This window comes from Vicia villosa, linkage group LG3 (genome assembly GCF_029867415.1).
Source record: "Vicia villosa cultivar HV-30 ecotype Madison, WI linkage group LG3, Vvil1.0, whole genome shotgun sequence".
Lineage (NCBI taxonomy): Eukaryota > Viridiplantae > Streptophyta > Magnoliopsida > Fabales > Fabaceae > Vicia > Vicia villosa.
In genome coordinates, this window is record NC_081182.1 from 134341186 (window position 1) to 134358952 (window position 17767).

General features: G+C 36.5%; 1 long non-coding RNA gene across 1 annotated transcript; it reads left to right on the forward strand.

Annotated features, from left to right (window-relative positions):
* The first annotated feature begins 1119 nt into the window (after nt 1-1119).
* Nucleotides 1120-13609, forward strand: LOC131662433 (uncharacterized). The gene is made up of 2 exons (XR_009301566.1): nt 1120-4338; nt 13277-13609. It is a non-coding gene; the product is annotated as an uncharacterized LOC131662433 (long non-coding RNA).
* Nucleotides 13610-17767: the final 4158 nt, after the last annotated feature.

The following is a 17767-nucleotide window of genomic DNA, read 5'->3' on the forward strand; positions in this document are numbered from 1 at the left end:
GAACACCCTTCTGAACATAGTCCCTAATGAAATGATGTTTAATCTCAATATGTTTAGCTTTGGAATGTAAGATTGGATTCTTAGATAAACAAATAGCAGAAGTATTATCACAGAAGATAGGAATGTTACTCTCATAAATCTGATAATCTTCTAACTGACTCTTCATCCAGAGCATCTGTGTGCTACAACCAGCAGCAACAACATATTCTGCTTCTGTTGTTGAGAGGGCAATGGTAGCTTGCTTCTTGCTGTACCAGGAGATCAGGCGACTTCCAAGAAATTGACAACTTTCAGAAGTGCTTTTCCTTTCAACTCTATCTCCAGCATAGTCAGCATCATAAAATCCTACTAAGTTGTACTTTTTAGATCTTCTGTAGACTAAACCAACATTAGTAGTATCTTTCAGATACCTCAGAATTCTCTTAACAGCTGTTAAGTGAGATTCTCTAGGATCTGATTGGAATCTTACACACAAACAAACACTGAATAAAATGTCAGGTCTAGAAGCAGTCAGATATAGAAGAGATCCAATCATACCTCTGTACAACTTCTGATCTACCTTCTTACTTACCTCATCCTTACCTAGGACACACGTTGGATGCATAGGAGTTTTGGCTTCTTTGCTTTCAGAAAGATTAAACTTCTTCAGAAGTTCTTTCACATATGTTATACCCCAAAATTTGTCCTCATATATTTACAAACGTCATTTTATTTCGAATAAATGAATTGGCACAATTGGTAAGAATTTGAGCATGAAAGGTACAATAGCGCGAGGTCCCGTGTTCGAGTCCCACTACTAACAGTTTTTATTTTATTTGCTACTAACTTAATTTCCGTTTTGAATTACTTTTTCTTAAAATAACAAAAAAAAAAATTGTTTTTGATTATTTGCAATTAATTTTCATAGTCTTTTCATTTTTCTATAAAATAAAAATATTTTACATTTTAGGTTAGTTTTTTTAATTGGTTAAATATAATTATAAAAACTCAATTAAGATAATTCCTTTTATTTGGGCTTTTGATTATTTTTAATTAATTATGATCCATTAGGTTTTAACCTAATTTTATATTTTATAAATAGGAACAAAACCCTGTAAAAAGGGGACCAAATATCCTTTTCTCATGGTACACAGTCCAGACAACAGTCAACCCTTATATACTTTCCACTCATATCTTCTTACAATTATATCTCCATCGTGTATATATTTTACAGCAATTGCTCCCATTAGAAGCAACCCATAATTTGTCAAGCCTTTACTACACACTAATTCCTCTTTCATAAATATCATCACCATTTAATCAAGAACATATAACTATAATATTACTGGTATTGATGTTTGGTTTTTTTGTCTTTCAGAAACAGAAGAAAAATGGAGACGAAAAAGAAAGGATTCGCCGACGCAACAACGATCGTCCTCCAACACGAAAAAGTGTAAAGGAGAGGATTCAAAATCAGTGCCAGCCGTCTCAACCGGAACCACACCGTGAAAAGCCACGAGCGACCTCTTCGCCGTCGGATTTGCTCCGACACCTTCTCCAACCATCGAGCACCGTCGATACACCATCGAAGCAGATCTAAAATTGAGAGAAACATCTCACGAAGGAGATGAAACTGTGTGAGTTTTTTTTTTAGTTTTTAATTCCACCACGTGTCAACTTATAGTTGGGTGGCCAGTGTTTTGAATAGTCAAATTTGTTACCATATTTCTATTATTATGAAAAATTGAGAAAAAGTGGCGAAGTTGGTCGATTGGCTTCCCTCGGCATTGTTGATTTGTTTTATTCTATCTACTTTTTTTTTTCTCTATTGCAATACTATTTAGTAAATTGGGATTTATAGCACTACCCCTTCATTTTAGGACTACACTCCATGTACTCATATATATGGTTTCAGTATATTGTTCTATTTTTTTTATTTAAAAAATACAAAGAGAATACTAATTTCCTTTTATAAAGTATGAGGTTCCAAATAATGTTGAAATTTGTTCTTGCCATTTAGTCTTAATGTTTTAATTAGTTTAGGTTAGTTGAATTATAAAAAACACAAAAATACGTTGTTTAATTTTTATTTTTAGTTAAAATGTTATTGGTTTATATTTTAGATTTTCTTCTATTATTATTTTTTTCTTTCATTTTTTTCTTTCTATTTTCGTATATATTCTTTTATGCATTGTTACTAACATTTTCTTGTTATTGCGAGGTACTACCATCATGAGCGTTGGACTGTTTTGCCGACATTCATAGCTTCTGCATGTGTGGACTAATCCAACGTTTCAGAGCCTGCAGTCACATAGTGGACCTTCAAGATTCGATCACACCAGAATATTCAGCTAAGTTCTCTAACTTTTATTTATTTATTTTTTTAATTACATATTTCCTCTTTTATTTTTCTTTCTTTTTCTTCTTTATTATTTTTTAAAGAAACTTCTTTTATTTAAAACTTCTTATTTGTATTTGTAAAATCATATTTTCATGACTCTTTAAATTATTTAATCGAACTTTTGATTTTTTAATTCGCAAATATATTAAATTATTCACTTTTTATATTTAAACCAGTTGCTTTAAACCCTGATATTATTTCTTTTCATGATCACTAATCATTGTTGCTGGTAGGTGTTGCCTATTAACCATGGTTAACTTGCCCCCTAATCAGGGTTTACGAAGATCACACCTACACTGAAGTACATTCTTTGTGCACTTTTTTCAGGGTAATCACCAGACACCTTCCGACTATGCGCCTCGCCTATTACGAAGCTAAGTCCCGATTTTATTATTTTATTTAAATACCTGTTTGCCTTATAAAACTGTTATTAGGGTTAACCTCAAAATTCAATGGACTCTTCTTGCACTCACTTCTGTCTGCCTTTGCTTTGCCAATTTTTCAGGGTTAACCCCGAGACTACGAACCATATCAGATCAAATTAAAAGCTAAGTCCTATTTCATATTTATTTTAAATATTCATTCTATTTTATTTTGTTTCTTCCATCCAATTAGAGTTAGCCTTAATTTTCGTTGAATTAGCCATACACTCATTGTATTTTATTCTTCTGTCAATTCTCCGAGGATCCGAGTCAATGCTCAAGGCAACCTCCGACTATCAACCTTCATCAATCGAAGCTAAGTTCTTTATACAGTTTTCTTTTTCTTTTATCTTTATATTTCTGATTAGGGTTAACCATATCTGCATCTGGATTAATAATGCACTCACCCTCGCTGTTTCTATTTTTCCCACATTTTCAGGGTTTGTTGACCGCCAAAGCTCTCTATTTTTCTTATTATTATTATTATTACTTATGTCAAACCCACTAGTTTCATCTTCCCTTTCCCCCGCTGGTTTCTTTTTCCCTTTCCCCATATTGATTTAATTATATTGTTTATACTATTGTGTGGTTAGTAATCTTATATCTGCATCTGGATTAATAATGCACTCACCCTCGCTGTTTCTATTTTTCCCACCTTTTCAGGGTTTGTTGACCGCCAAAGCTCTCTATTTTTCTTATTATTATTACTTATGTCAAACTCACTGGTTTCATCTTCCCTTTCCCCCGCTGGTTTCTTTTTCCCTTTCCCCATATTGATTTAATTATATTGTTTATACTATTGTGTGGTTAGTAATCTTAGGGAGTGCAAGCCTATTAATCGAATTAGAATAACTGATTATAAGATAATATATTGAATTAATCACGTGATTGTTGCACCCATGCACACTTTGTGGTAACCCCTCTTGTTGCCTGTTGCCTGTTGCCTTGTTGCCTTGTGTTTTTGCAGAATAGTCATGTCCCTCGAATACGAGGATACCTCAGCAAATGTTGCCCTCAGTTCATTCAAAGGTCATAAGTCCCTAATGATGCTGCCTTCGGTTCGCCAAATATGACCTCGTCCCTCGAAGTTGCCTACGAAGTGCTGAGGTATCCTCTAGTTGCCTAAACGAAAGGCTATTGTGATCCTTCCCTTAGACTACCTGCCTCTCTATGGCATGGGACAGTCTTATGGCGAATGATATTGCGACGACCCTTCAACCTCCAAATGAAAGGCTTCCTGCCCTCTTATGGCATGGATAGACCCTTTCACCCCGAAAGGCTAAAAGAACATTTTTCATCTAACCAGGTAATTGCCCCTAATTGCTTTGCCTTGCTCTAAAACCTTTTTCATATTCTTTCTCAAACGTTCAAAATGGCTACGCTCATTTACGAGCTAAAGTCCGTATTCACTTCTTCTACATTTCTTTTCAAAAACGAGCAAAGCAATTAAGAGCCCATGGAAAACCATGGATGCAAAGGGTGCCTTACACCTTCCCTTTGCATAATTACCCCCCGAACTCAGTTTTTATTTAAAAGGTTTTTTCTGTTCTTTTAGCCTTTCCAAATTGGATAAAATAAAAGTCGGTGGCGACTCTTGCTTACCGTAACATTTCTAAAGTCAGTTCACCGTATTACAGAACTGGCGACTCTGCTGGGGACTTTCGATTAAAAAGAGGGGTTACCTTAAGAGTTTAGGATTCACTGAAATGTTTTCTATTGTTTGCTTTGTTTGATTTATTTTTCAGGGCTGTTTTGGTTATTTTGCTGTGTGAAAGATCCTAACCCGGATCTGAGTACCTTAGGTAAGTGGCATGAGATCAAGGAGACTGCACAGTGTATACTGATGTGGTTGATCTGATGGCCATCGTTAGTGTGACACATTGGTTTGTCCTGGTGTTCCTTGGGATCCGACCTGAGGAAATGCTTGGCTGCCGCGTGGTGTCATTAAGCACTAATTCGCCCTTAGAACCTTAGTCGAACTTGACTTTGGCCAATTAGAAAGTAGCGAGATGGCTGGCTTTGGTTCCGACTGAAGTTGGTTGATACTCGAAGCTACACTCATATGGACTGGACTTTCAGGACCTTTTCGGTTGGCGATTCGATTGCCGAACTGAGATAAGCGCCTTCGAGAAAGGTCAATGATATGAGCTCCCTAGAACCCGATCTTTATATAGGACAGGTTTGAACCAACTAAACTTCAGGGGGAGGGTACATACCTCTGGACCACGTGCAAGCCTAACCATAAAGCAAAATTGTGTGACTAGTGTGACTTGTTTGTGTTTGCTACTAACCTTCGTTTCCTTGCAGGTTTTGTTAAAATGACTTGTTTGTCCTTACTATCTCACACTACGCCTAATGCATTGCATTTACATGACATGATGACATCATGACATCATAAACATAACATGATTTAACTAACCCTTTCAAGGATCTTAAGGGATTTAGGGCGCACAATTCAAAGGTTGATTTCCCAATCAAGGGACAAGAGGATTTATTTTCCTCTGGCCACGTACCTTCCAATCCAAAGACACAGTACCTATCAAGGGGCAAGAGGATTTATTTTCCTCTAGCCATGTATTTTCAAAATTCAGAAGTATCTCGAATCAGAGGCGATGACCCACTCGATATGGTGAGCTTGGTTCTCAAAGAAAGACGTTCAAAGACAAAATTCAGAGTTCTTCGGACAAAGACGCGACCAAATCATTTTCTAATGTTGCTAACTAAATTCCTAAAGATCCTTGAAAATATTGCATTTGCATTCATAACATCGCATAACATGTTTCTTACAATAGATCTCTCATCCGACCTCGCTGTTTATTTCAGCAAGAAAATGGATCTCGAACAATCTGTCAAAAATCTTCAGGCTCAGATAACCAGTTCCGAAAAATAATCTTTCACTTGGCCAAGGGGCAAGAAGAATTGAAGTCACTTCTGATCGAGAAAGAGAGGAGTCAACATAAGCATCAAGGTGGTCAAGATAATCAGAGATCCAAGCCTAAGCGATCATTTTCTCTGTTACCCATGCCGCTGTCTCAAGTTCTGCAACAACTGCTCAATCAAAACTTGATAACTCTATTGCCTCCATATTCATTTCCTACCAATCCCACTCCTGGGTGTAAGTACCATGCAAGATGTGCTTATCATTCGAATAGTCCTGGTCATGATACAGAGGATTGTTGGCTATTGAAGCACAAGATCCAAGACCTAATTGATGAAAAGATCATTAACTTCAACTCACCTGAGGAACCTCACCTGACTAATGTTGTGCACAATCGGAAAGGTCGCAATGAACACAACCAATCTGTGGGGACAATTCTGATCTCTACACCAGTTCCAACACAAAGACGCAAGTCAGATACACCTAGGCAACAATTCACAAAGATCAACATGTCACTGGCCCAAGCATTACAACATCTGTTGAAGATCAGATTGATTACTCTGAGGGATGCTCCTAAGAATTCTAACACCTCTGGCTATAAACTCAATGCGAGGTGCGCGTACCATTCCAACATTCATGGACATTACAAAAACAATTGCTAGACATTGAGGAATAAGATTCAAGATCTAATCGATAACGGGGAAATCAAATTCAACCCTCCCGAAATTCCTGTGGTGATCACCGCTCCTATGCTTAGTCATGACAAGACTGATTGACGTCTAGACGGACGAACTTTTGGATCATTAGATCTACTTTCATTTGCAAGTTTCTTTTCTGTTTGTTTAAACATTTGACTCATGATAGACATTATCTGTTTTAATAATCATCATTAGTGCATTGCACATGTTTGTCTTGAATAAATTAATTCGCTATCACTCATTTTAAATTATGTCTTTACTTTGCATATGTTTTGCGATATTCAACTCCTGCTAAGTTGTAAGCCTCTTAAGGGAGGATGACGAAAACGATACCGCAACCTTATACAGTGATGCTTTCGAACAGACTATGTTGACGATGTACAGGCATTGTTTCGATTCCTAAACAGTGGAGATATAAGGATGTTAATCTCTCGTAAACCCTTTTGAGCCTAAGAAGTAGAAGTTTCTTTCTCATACAAATTAAACCCTTAATCATAACCTAGGGCAGGGTAGTTACTCAGTTAACTCAATTATCTTAGCTGTTGTTTACACAAATAATGATGATTTCCCGCATCCATTCAGTCAGGCAGTCAACATCTTTCAAAAGGAAAAAGCTATTAAGTCAAAACCTATGAAGGAGACTTATATAAAATTAAAACATCCCGCTGACTATAATCTCAAAATAAAAGTTCAGGCAAAAGTTAGGGATAACAAAGCCAAAAAAGAGGTCGCTAAAAACCCTCGACAAAAGAAAACATTTCAAAAGAGGTCACTACAAATCCTCAACAAAAGAAAAAAGAATTACAAAAAAGGATGACTGTCTGTCCAAATAAACTGCTGGTGCTCCAACCATCATAAAATATCAATGTCACAACTTCAAGCTTTGCTAAGGCTTAAACGCATAATTAACTGAGCATAGGATCGAAGAACATCACGAAGATTGGGATGGGTATAAATAAATTTTTGAGCCATTATCCTTTGTTTCTTAAACCGTGAACCAAGCCACGCCACAACCCTTGAAAGTCCTAACTGAAGCATGTTTAGTTCGAAAGCACACTGTCACAAAAGGGTATCCCGACTCCTTAAGGTTTACCACAAATGCTGAGTTGATATTTCGTTTGCAAACGTCACGTTTTTACAAACATCACGCTTTTACATCTCTTGTTTTAATGTCTTTCAGAAACTCAAGACAGACATATGCATTGCATCTCATGAATTCATTATTAAACATATTTTGCTACATAATTTCAAATGTTAGCATCAGAAGGAACGTGCACAGGGTACGACTAATGACTAAAAGTCATCCCGATAGACAAAACCATTTCAGCAGCAACATCCCTTATAACTAACTCAGTTGACTAGAAGTCAATGAATACAAGGGGCAGGACATGCTTTATCTAGTCAATACTGGGGCAATCAAGTCAAGATTCCAAGAATCCCTCAAATGCAAACAATCAAAGGCATGTATCCCAAGAGGGTTTCAAATTATTTCCCGATCAATCTGGGGCAATCAAGTCAAGATTCCGAGAACCTCAAGGATGCCAAAACAATCAGGGGCATGTATCCAAGTAGATCTGAAGTTATTTCCCAATCAACATGGGGCATTGTCCTGTGCCTATAATTACTAGGGGCATGTCGCCCATAGTGCACGTCTCATAAAGTCCTCGCGAGGCGAATCTTTCTAAAGTCCCTACTAGCAGGGGCAAATCTATGCAAGTCCATTTTGACATCTTGATCAATACTCAGTGGTGTGTCCTAATCAATACAAATCCAGGAATGATAGTTACTATAACACTGGGGGCAATGTTCAAGGCATCCATGCCTTCCCACAACTCCGGTTTCACAGGATCATATCCCCACAGAGTAATCATTAAGAAGATATCTTCAAATGTTCTTGTCCCAACAAAGACATAGCTCCCCAACAGAGTTTACATCTTCGACACGGCCGGTTCTCCGACACTTTGCTCTCCGCCAATATGGTTTATTAATATCTTTTATCCCCAGTCAGGATACATCAAGCTACCGTCTTTCCCCAAACAAAAATCATAAATTCCCAGCTGAGCATCTTCAAGACAAGATCAGACAACAAAGTCACAAGGACATAGAGATTTATTTTCTCAATCGAGACAACATAAATCATATTCACATAACATATGTCATAAACACATTCATACATTGCATACATTACCTCATAAGGAATTCACACATAACACACACGTTTCTCATTTATTTTGAGAGACTTGTCGCATAATACATGCATCATGACATTGCATAGAGACTAACTTTACCTTTTTCAGGATACAGGTACAAGCGGATAAACAATATCTCCAATTGTCAAAGATCTAATTCAGGTACTACGAACGGTGCTGACACAATCAAAGAAAGAGACAGACTTAATCATGACACTCAATTCAGAAAAGACCACAACAATGGAGTCACGACAACTGAGTCACGATAATGGAATCACGACAACTGAGTCACGATAATGGAATCACGACAACTGAGTCACGATAATGGAATCACGACAACTGAGTCACGACAACTGAGTCACGATAATGGAGTCACGACAACTGAGTCACGATAATGGAATCACGACAACTGAGTCACGATAATGGAATCACGACAACTGAGTCACGATAATGGAATCACGACAACTGAGTCATGACAACTGAGTCACGATAATGGAATCACGACAACTGAGTCACGATAATGGAATCACGACAACTGAGTCACAACAACTGAGTCACGATAATGGAATCACGACAACTGAGTCACGATAATGGAATCACGACAACTGAGTCACGATAATGGAATCACGACAACTGAGTCACCATAATGGAGCCACGTTAATGGAATCACGACAACTGAGTCACCATAATAGAATCACGACAATGAAATCACGACAATGGAGTCACGACGATTAAGTCACATATCTAATCCCAGTATTCAGTTCAGAAATAATCATGGCAATGAAGTCACGACGATGAAGTCACGACAATAGAGTCACTACAATCAATTCACTTCACACTCCCAACATCCAGATGGCATCTGTAAGCCCATCTCCAACAAAACACTTCTCAATACTTCAAGCTCGGGTATAGTCTAACATACGACTTATTCTGACTGTCGTATTTATCCAGATCAGATGGCATCTTTAAGCCCGTCTCATACATTTTTTCCAACACTTGGACGGTATCTTTAAGCCCGCCTCCGGCAAAAGTCCCTGCTTCAGCTAGGGAAAATTCCTGGGTATTCTAGTGTTCAATCCTCTTCTACCTTCAGACTCCGACAGGCACACATACCAGTCTACATCTTCAGATATAAGAAAATTGAACAGGGGCAGCTGTTATACCCCAAAATTTGCCCTCATATATTTACAAACGTCATTTTATTTCGAATAAATGAATTGGCACAATTGGTAAGAATTTGAGCATGAAAGGTACAATAGCGCGAGGTCCCGTGTTCGAGTCCCACTACTAAGTTGTACTTTTTAGATCTTCTGTAGACTAAACCAACATTAGTAGTACCTTTCAGATACCTCAGAATTCTCTTAACAGCTGTTAAGTGAGATTCTCTAGGATCTGATTGGAATCTTACACACAAACAAACACTGAATAAAATGTCAGGTCTAGAAGCAGTCAGATATAGAAGAGATCCAATCATACCTCTGTACAACTTCTGATCTACCTTCTTACTTACCTCATCCTTACCTAGGACACACGTTGGATGCATAGGAGTTTTGGCTTCTTTGCTTTCAGAAATATTAAACTTCTTCAGAAGTTCTTTCACATATGTTATACCCCAAAATTTGCCCTCATATATTTACAAACGTCATTTTATTTCGAATAAATGAATTGGCACAATTGGTAAGAATTTGAGCATGAAAGGTACAATAGCGCGAGGTCCCGTGTTCGAGTCCCACTACTAACAGTTTTTATTTTATTTGCTACTAACTTAATTTCCGTTTTGAATTACTTTTTCTTAAACTAACAAAAAAAAAAAATTGTTTTTGATTATTTGCAATTAATTTTCATAGTCTTTTCATTTTTCTATAAAATAAAAATATTTTACATTTTAGGTTAGTTTTTTTAATTGGTTAAATATAATTATAAAAACTCAATTAAGATAATTCCTTTTATTTGGGCTTTTGATTATTTTTAATTAATTATGATCCATTAGGTTTTAACCTAATTTTGTATTTTATAAATAGGAACAAAACCCTGTAAAAAGGGGACCAAATATCCTTTTCTCATGGTACACAGTCCAGACAACAGTCAACCCTTATATACTTTCCACTCATATCTTCTTACAATTATATCTCCATCGTGTATATATTTTACAGCAATTGCTCCCATTAGAAGCAACCCATAATTTGTCAAGCCTTTACTACACACTAATTCCTCTTTCATAAATATCATCACCATTTAATCAAGAACATATAACTATAATATTACTGGTATTGATGTTTGGTTTTTTTGTCTTTCAGAAACAGAAGAAAAATGGAGACGAAAAAGAAAGGATTCGCCGACGCAACAACGATCGTCCTCCAACACGAAAAAGTGTAAAGGAGAGGATTCAAAATCAGTGCCAGCCGTCTCAACCGGAACCACACCGTGAAAAGCCACGAGCGACCTCTTCGCCGTCGGATTTGCTCCGACACCTTCTCCAACCATCGAGCACCGTCGATACACCATCGAAGCAGATCTAAAATTGAGAGAAACATCTCACGAAGGAGATGAAACTGTGTGAGTTTTTTTTTTAGTTTTTAATTCCACCACGTGTCAACTTATAGTTGGGTGGCCAGTGTTTTGAATAGTCAAATTTGTTACCATATTTCTATTATTATGAAAAATTGAGAAAAAGTGGCGAAGTTGGTCGATTGGCTTCCCTCGGCATTGTTGATTTGTTTTATTCTATCTACTTTTTTTTTTCTCTATTGCAATACTATTTAGTAAATTGGGATTTATAGCACTACCCCTTCATTTTAGGACTACACTCCATGTACTCATATATATGGTTTCAGTATATTGTTCTATTTTTTTTATTTAAAAAATACAAAGAGAATACTAATTTCCTTTTATAAAGTATGAGGTTCCAAATAATGTTGAAATTTGTTCTTGCCATTTAGTCTTAATGTTTTAATTAGTTTAGGTTAGTTGAATTATAAAAAACACAAAAATACGTTGTTTAATTTTTATTTTTATTAAAAATGTTATTGGTTTATATTTTAGATTTTCTTCTATTATTATTTTTTTCTTTCATTTTTTTCTTTCTATTTTCGTATATATTCTTTTATGCATTGTTACTAACATTTTCTTGTTATTGCGAGGTACTACCATCATGAGCGTTGGACTGTTTTGCCGACATTCATAGCTTCTGCATGTGTGGACTAATCCAACGTTTCAGAGCCTGCAGTCACATAGTGGACCTTCAAGATTCGACCACACCAGAATATTCAGCTAAGTTCTCTAACTTTTATTTATTTATTTTTTTAATTACATATTTCCTCTTTTATTTTTCTTTCTTTTTCTTCTTTATTATTTTCTAAAGAAACTTCTTTTATTTAAAACTTCTTATTTGTATTTGTAAAATCATAGTTTCATGACTCTTTAAATTATTTAATCGAACTTTTGATTTTTTAATTCGCAAATATATTAAATTATTCACTTTTTATATTTAAACCAGTTGCTTTAAACCCTGATATTATTTCTTTTCATGATCACTAATCATTGTTGCTGTTAGGTGTTGCCTATTAACCATGGTTAACTTGCCCCCTAATCAGGGTTTACGAAGATCACACCTACACTGAAGTACATTCTTTGTGCACTTTTTTCAGGGTAATCACCAGACACCTTCCGACTATGCGCCTCGCCTATTACGAAGCTAAGTCCCGATTTTATTATTTTATTTAAATACCTGTTTGCCTTATAAAACTGTTATTAGGGTTAACCTCAAAATTCAATGGACTCTTCTTGCACTCACTTCTGTCTGCCTTTGCTTTGCCAATTTTTCAAGGTTAACCTCGAGACTACGAACCATATTAGATCAAATTAAAAGCTAAGTCCTATTTCATATTTATTTTAAATATTCATTCTATTTTATTTTGTTTCTTCCATCCAATTAGAGTTAGCCTTAATTGTCGTTGAATTAGCCATACACTCATGGTATTTTATTCTTCTGTCAATTCTCCGAGGATCCGAGTCAATGCTCAAGGCAACCTCCGACTATCAACCTTCATCAATCGAAGCTAAGTTCTTTATACAGTTTTCTTTTTCTTTTATCTTTATATTTCTGATTAGGGTTAACCATATCTGCATCTGGATTAATAATGCACTCACCCTCGCTGTTTCTATTTTTCCCACCTTTTCAGGGTTTGTTGACCGCCAAAGCTCTCTATTTTTCTTATTATTATTACTTATGTCAAACCCACTGGTTTCATCTTCCCTTTCCCCCGCTGGTTTCTTTTTCCCTTTCCCCATATTGATTCACGTGATTGTTGCACCCACGCACACTTTGTGGTAACCCCTTTTGTTGCCTGTTGCCTATTGCCTGTTGCCTTGTTGCCTTGTGTTTTTGCAGAATAGTCATGTCCCTCGAATACGAGGATACCTCAGCAAATGTTTCCCTCAGTTCATTCAAAGGTCATAAGTCCCTAATGATGTTGCCTTCGGTTCGCCAAATATGACCTCGTCCCTCGAAGTTGCCTACGAAGTGCTAAGGTATCCTCTGGTTGCCTAAACGAAAGGCTATTGTGATCCTTCCCTTAGACTACCTGCCTCTCTATGGCATGGGACAGTCTTATGGCAAATGATATTGCGACGACCCTTCAACCTCCAAATGAAAGGCTTCCTGCCCTCTTATGGCATGGATAGACCCTTTCACCCCGAAAGGCTAAAAGAACATTTTTCATCTAACCAGGTAATTGCCCCTGATTGCTTTGCCTTGCTCTAAAACCTTTTTCATATTCTTTCTCATAAACCTTCAAAATGGCTACGCTCATTTACGAGCTAAAGTCCGTATTCACTTCTTCTATATTTCTTTTCAAAAACGAGCAAAGCAATTAAGAGCCCATGGAAAACCATGGATGCAAAGGGTGCCTTACACCTTCCCTTTGCATAATTACCCCCCGAACTCAGTTTTTATTTAAAAGGTTTTTTCTGTTCTTTTAGCCTTTCCAAATTGGATAAAATAAAAGTCGGTGGCGACTCTTGCTTACCGCAACATTTCTAAAGTCAGTTCACCGTATTACAACATACTTCGTTTGATGAACATATGTTCCATCAGAAGTTTGATTGATTTGAATCCCAAGGAAGTACTTGAGTTCTCCCATCATACTCATCTCGAGCTCAGCCTGCATAAACTTATCAAACTCCTTTCCTAGTGTAGCATTAGATGTTCCAATGATAATATCATCAACATAAGTTTGACAAATTAAAATATCTTTCTTAAATGTTTTACAGAAGAGATTAGTATCCACTTGTCCTCTAGTGAAACTATTGTTCAGAAGGAAAGAACTTAATCTTTCATACCAAGCTCTAGGAGCTTGCTTCAATCCATATAATGATTTCTTTAATTTGAAAACATGTTCTGGAGACTTAGAGTCTTCAAAACCAGGAGGTTGGTGAACATAAACTTCTTCGTCTATATAACCATCTAAGAAGGCACTCTTAACATCCATCTGATATAGAGTGATGTTCTGTTGAGTGGCAAAAGAAATCAATAAGCGAATAGATTCTAACCTGGCCGCTGGTGCAAAGGTTTCTGTATAGTCAATCCCTTCTTGCTGACTATAGCCCTGAGCAACCAGTCTGGCTTTGTTTCTTACAACTTCTCCTTTCTCGCCCAGCTTGTTTCTGAAGACCCACTTGGTTCCAATGATGTTGAATCCTTTTGGTCTAGGAACAAGATCCCATACATCATTCCTTGTAAACTGATTTAGTTCTTCTTGCATGGCAATTATCCAGTCTGCATCTTCTAGAGCTTGATCAACAGAAGTTGGCTCGATCAAAGAAACAAGACCTAATTGACATTCTGCATTGTTCTTGAGGAATGCTCTTGTTCTGATAGGATCATCCTTCTTTCCAAGAATGACATCTTCTGAGTGAGCAGATGTGAGTCTAGAAGATCTTCTGACTGTTGGCTCTTCAGAAATTCGGAGATTCTCTAAAGATGCAGCAACTTGATCTTCTGATCCTTTGCTTCTGAGATCTTTAGCTTCTGATACTTTGTTTCTTGGTTCTTCAGCTTCTGATATATCAATATCTAAATCTGCAAAATTCTCAAACTGCTTTGGCTTTTCAAGACCAAACTTATCATCAAATCTGATATTGATTGATTCTTCTACAACCAATGTTTCAGTATTGTATACTCTATAGCCTTTAGAGCGTTCAGAATATCCAAGAAGGAAACACTTCTGTGCCTTAGAATCAAACATACCAAGATGATCTTTAGTATTCAGAATGAAACAAACACATCCAAAAGGATGAAAATATGAAATGTTGGGCTTTCTGTTCTTCCACAATTCATAGGGAGTCTTATTTAGAATAGGTCTTATAGAGATTCTATTCTAAATATAACATGCAGTATTTATTGCTTCTGCCCAGAAATGCTTAGCCATATTGGTTTCATTGATCATGGTTCTGGCCATTTCTTGTAGAGTCCTATTCTTTCGCTCTACAACTCCATTTTGTTGTGGAGTTCTAGGGCAAGAGAAATCATGGGCAATACCATTTTCTTTGAAGAACTCCTCAAAGAATCTGTTCTCATATTTGCCACCATGATCACTTCTGACCTTTATGATTTTGCACTCCTTCTCAGATTGAATCTGAGTGCAGAATTCAAAGAACACTGAATGAGACTCATCCTTGTGTTTTAAGAACTGTACCCATGTCCAGCGGCTATAATCATCTACGATGACTAATCCATATTTCTTCCCTCTGACAGATGCTGTTTTGACTGGTCCAAACAGATCAATGTGTAGAAGTTCTAGCGGCCTAGAGGAAGAGACAACATTCTTAGATTTGAATGCAGGTTTGGAGAACTTGCCCTTCTGACATGCTTCGCAAAGAGCATCTGATTTGTATTTCAGATTTGGGAGTCCTCTGACCAGATTTAGTTTGTTAATCTGAGAAATCTTTCTCAAACTAGCATGGCCTAATCTTCTGTGCCATACCCATTGCTTTTCACTAACAGACATAAGGCAGGTCACCTTCTGCTTCTCAAGATCAGAAAGATCAATCTTATAAATGTTGTTCTTTCTCTTGCCTGTAAATAGGATTGAGCCATCCTTTTGACTTACAGCTTTGCAAGACTTTTAATTGAAGATTATGTCATAACCATTGTCACTTAATTGAAATATAAAAACAATTGCACAATGATTTTTATCCTGGTTTGTTGTTAACGAAACTACTCCAGTCCACCCCCTTAGAGTGATTTACCTCACCTGAGGATTTAATCCACTAATCAATCTTGATTACAATGGTTTTCCACTTAGATACCCTCTAAGTCTTCTAGAGTATTCTGATCACAACCTGATCACTCTAGGAACACAATGCTTAGATACCCTCTAAGACTTTCTAGAGAATTCGATCACAACTTGATCTCCTCTAGTTCTTTACAAATGAATGTAAACAAATTCTTACAAGAGTTATACAATGCTTCTTAACAAGCTATAATCACAACTGTGATATTTCTCTAAAAGTTTAAGCTTAGTCTCACTAAGATATTACAACAGTAATGAAGTGAGGTTGAAGATGAAGTTTAAGAGCTTTTGAATTTGACAGTGTTTCTGTCTGTTTGCGCAAAGTGTTGTATTCAGCTTCTCATCAGAACTTCTATATATAGGCGTTTGAGAAGATGACCGTTGGGAGCATTTAATGCGTTGCGTGATCCGTACATCATTGTATTTAATGTTTCACTCTTTTGTCAACTACCTCGAGCCTTGCTTTTCCAGCTTTAACTAACTTTGCCTTTAATAGCTTCTAACGTTCCTTTTGTCAGTCAGCGTAGCCTGTCATCTTGTACTTGCTTCTGATCTGATCTTTGTAGATACAACGTTTGAATATATCAGAGTCATAACAGCTTGGTGCAGAGCATCTTCTTGTCTTCTGACCTTGAAGTGCTTCTAGCGTGATACCATGAGAACTTCAGTGCTTCTGCTTCTGATCTCAAGTTCTTCTAATGCTTCAATAGACCATGTTTTGATTCTGCTTGACCATCTTCTGATGTCTTGCCAGAGCATGTTCTGATGTTACATGCTGAACCTTCTGAGGCAGTGCTTCTTGCGCTGATTTTGTGCATACTCTTTATATATTTCCTGAAATGGAAATTGCATAGGATTAGAGTACCACATTGTCTCAAGCTAAATTCATATACATTTTTATCATCAAAACTAAGAATATTGATCAGAACAATGCTTGTTCTAACAGTATTTATCTGAAAAATTTATCGTCTCCACATGGATTAGTTCTACCGAACTATCGTTTGATGGATTCTTAGTTTTTAAGTTTGGGTTAAATGGGTTTTAAGTTAAAACATAAAAGTAGACATATGAACATAAAATAAATTCATTCTTGATAGAGAATAACTTATCTGGTTTGAATCTAAAATACTCCTCACAAACTTAGATTTATCACTCCGCTGCACTCAATTTACAATACTCGTCAGAATCACAACATATCTCTCACATCAATGTCCATTTGTAAGCAAACTTTATACAACTAGTAGAAATAGTAAAAAACATCCATGGGTTTAGAGTAATTTACATAAAAACTTACCAAAAGATAAATATAAAGAGAAGAGAACAAGAGGAATCAAACATTTCTTGGTTTGTCAACACCAATCGATGAGAAATTCGACCTCCGATCTTCAAGATGCAATCCCCAATTGATGTTATCAAACTCTCCCTACTAAAAAATGGTTGTGATGACTTTGGAAACAAATACCAAAGCATAACCGTAAAAAATCTAACTTTTTCCTATTTAATGACTTTCCAAACCACCCAGACTGCGTGTCGCGCACTACGCCCGCTATTCCAGAACTTGAAATCTTATTTTTGGCATAATTTGAGAACCGTAACTCCGATTTGCGCCCAGTTCGAAGCGTTGGAAATCTTATTAAATTTATTATCTAAAAATGAATAAATATCAAGAAAATTTATGAATTTTCTTATATTTGTTTTGAGTCTTATTCGTTGACGAGCTGCTCAAAATCTCGTGTTTGAAGTCGTGTCTTCGACACTTTATTGCTCGTGCTCCAAATATGCATCAATACCTACAGAAAGACACAAAAAATATCAAATGATATAAAAGTATATGAAAATTCAACTATTCACAAAGTGTACGGATTTACAAACAAAACGAGGAATTATTCAAACGGTATTAACAAAAAG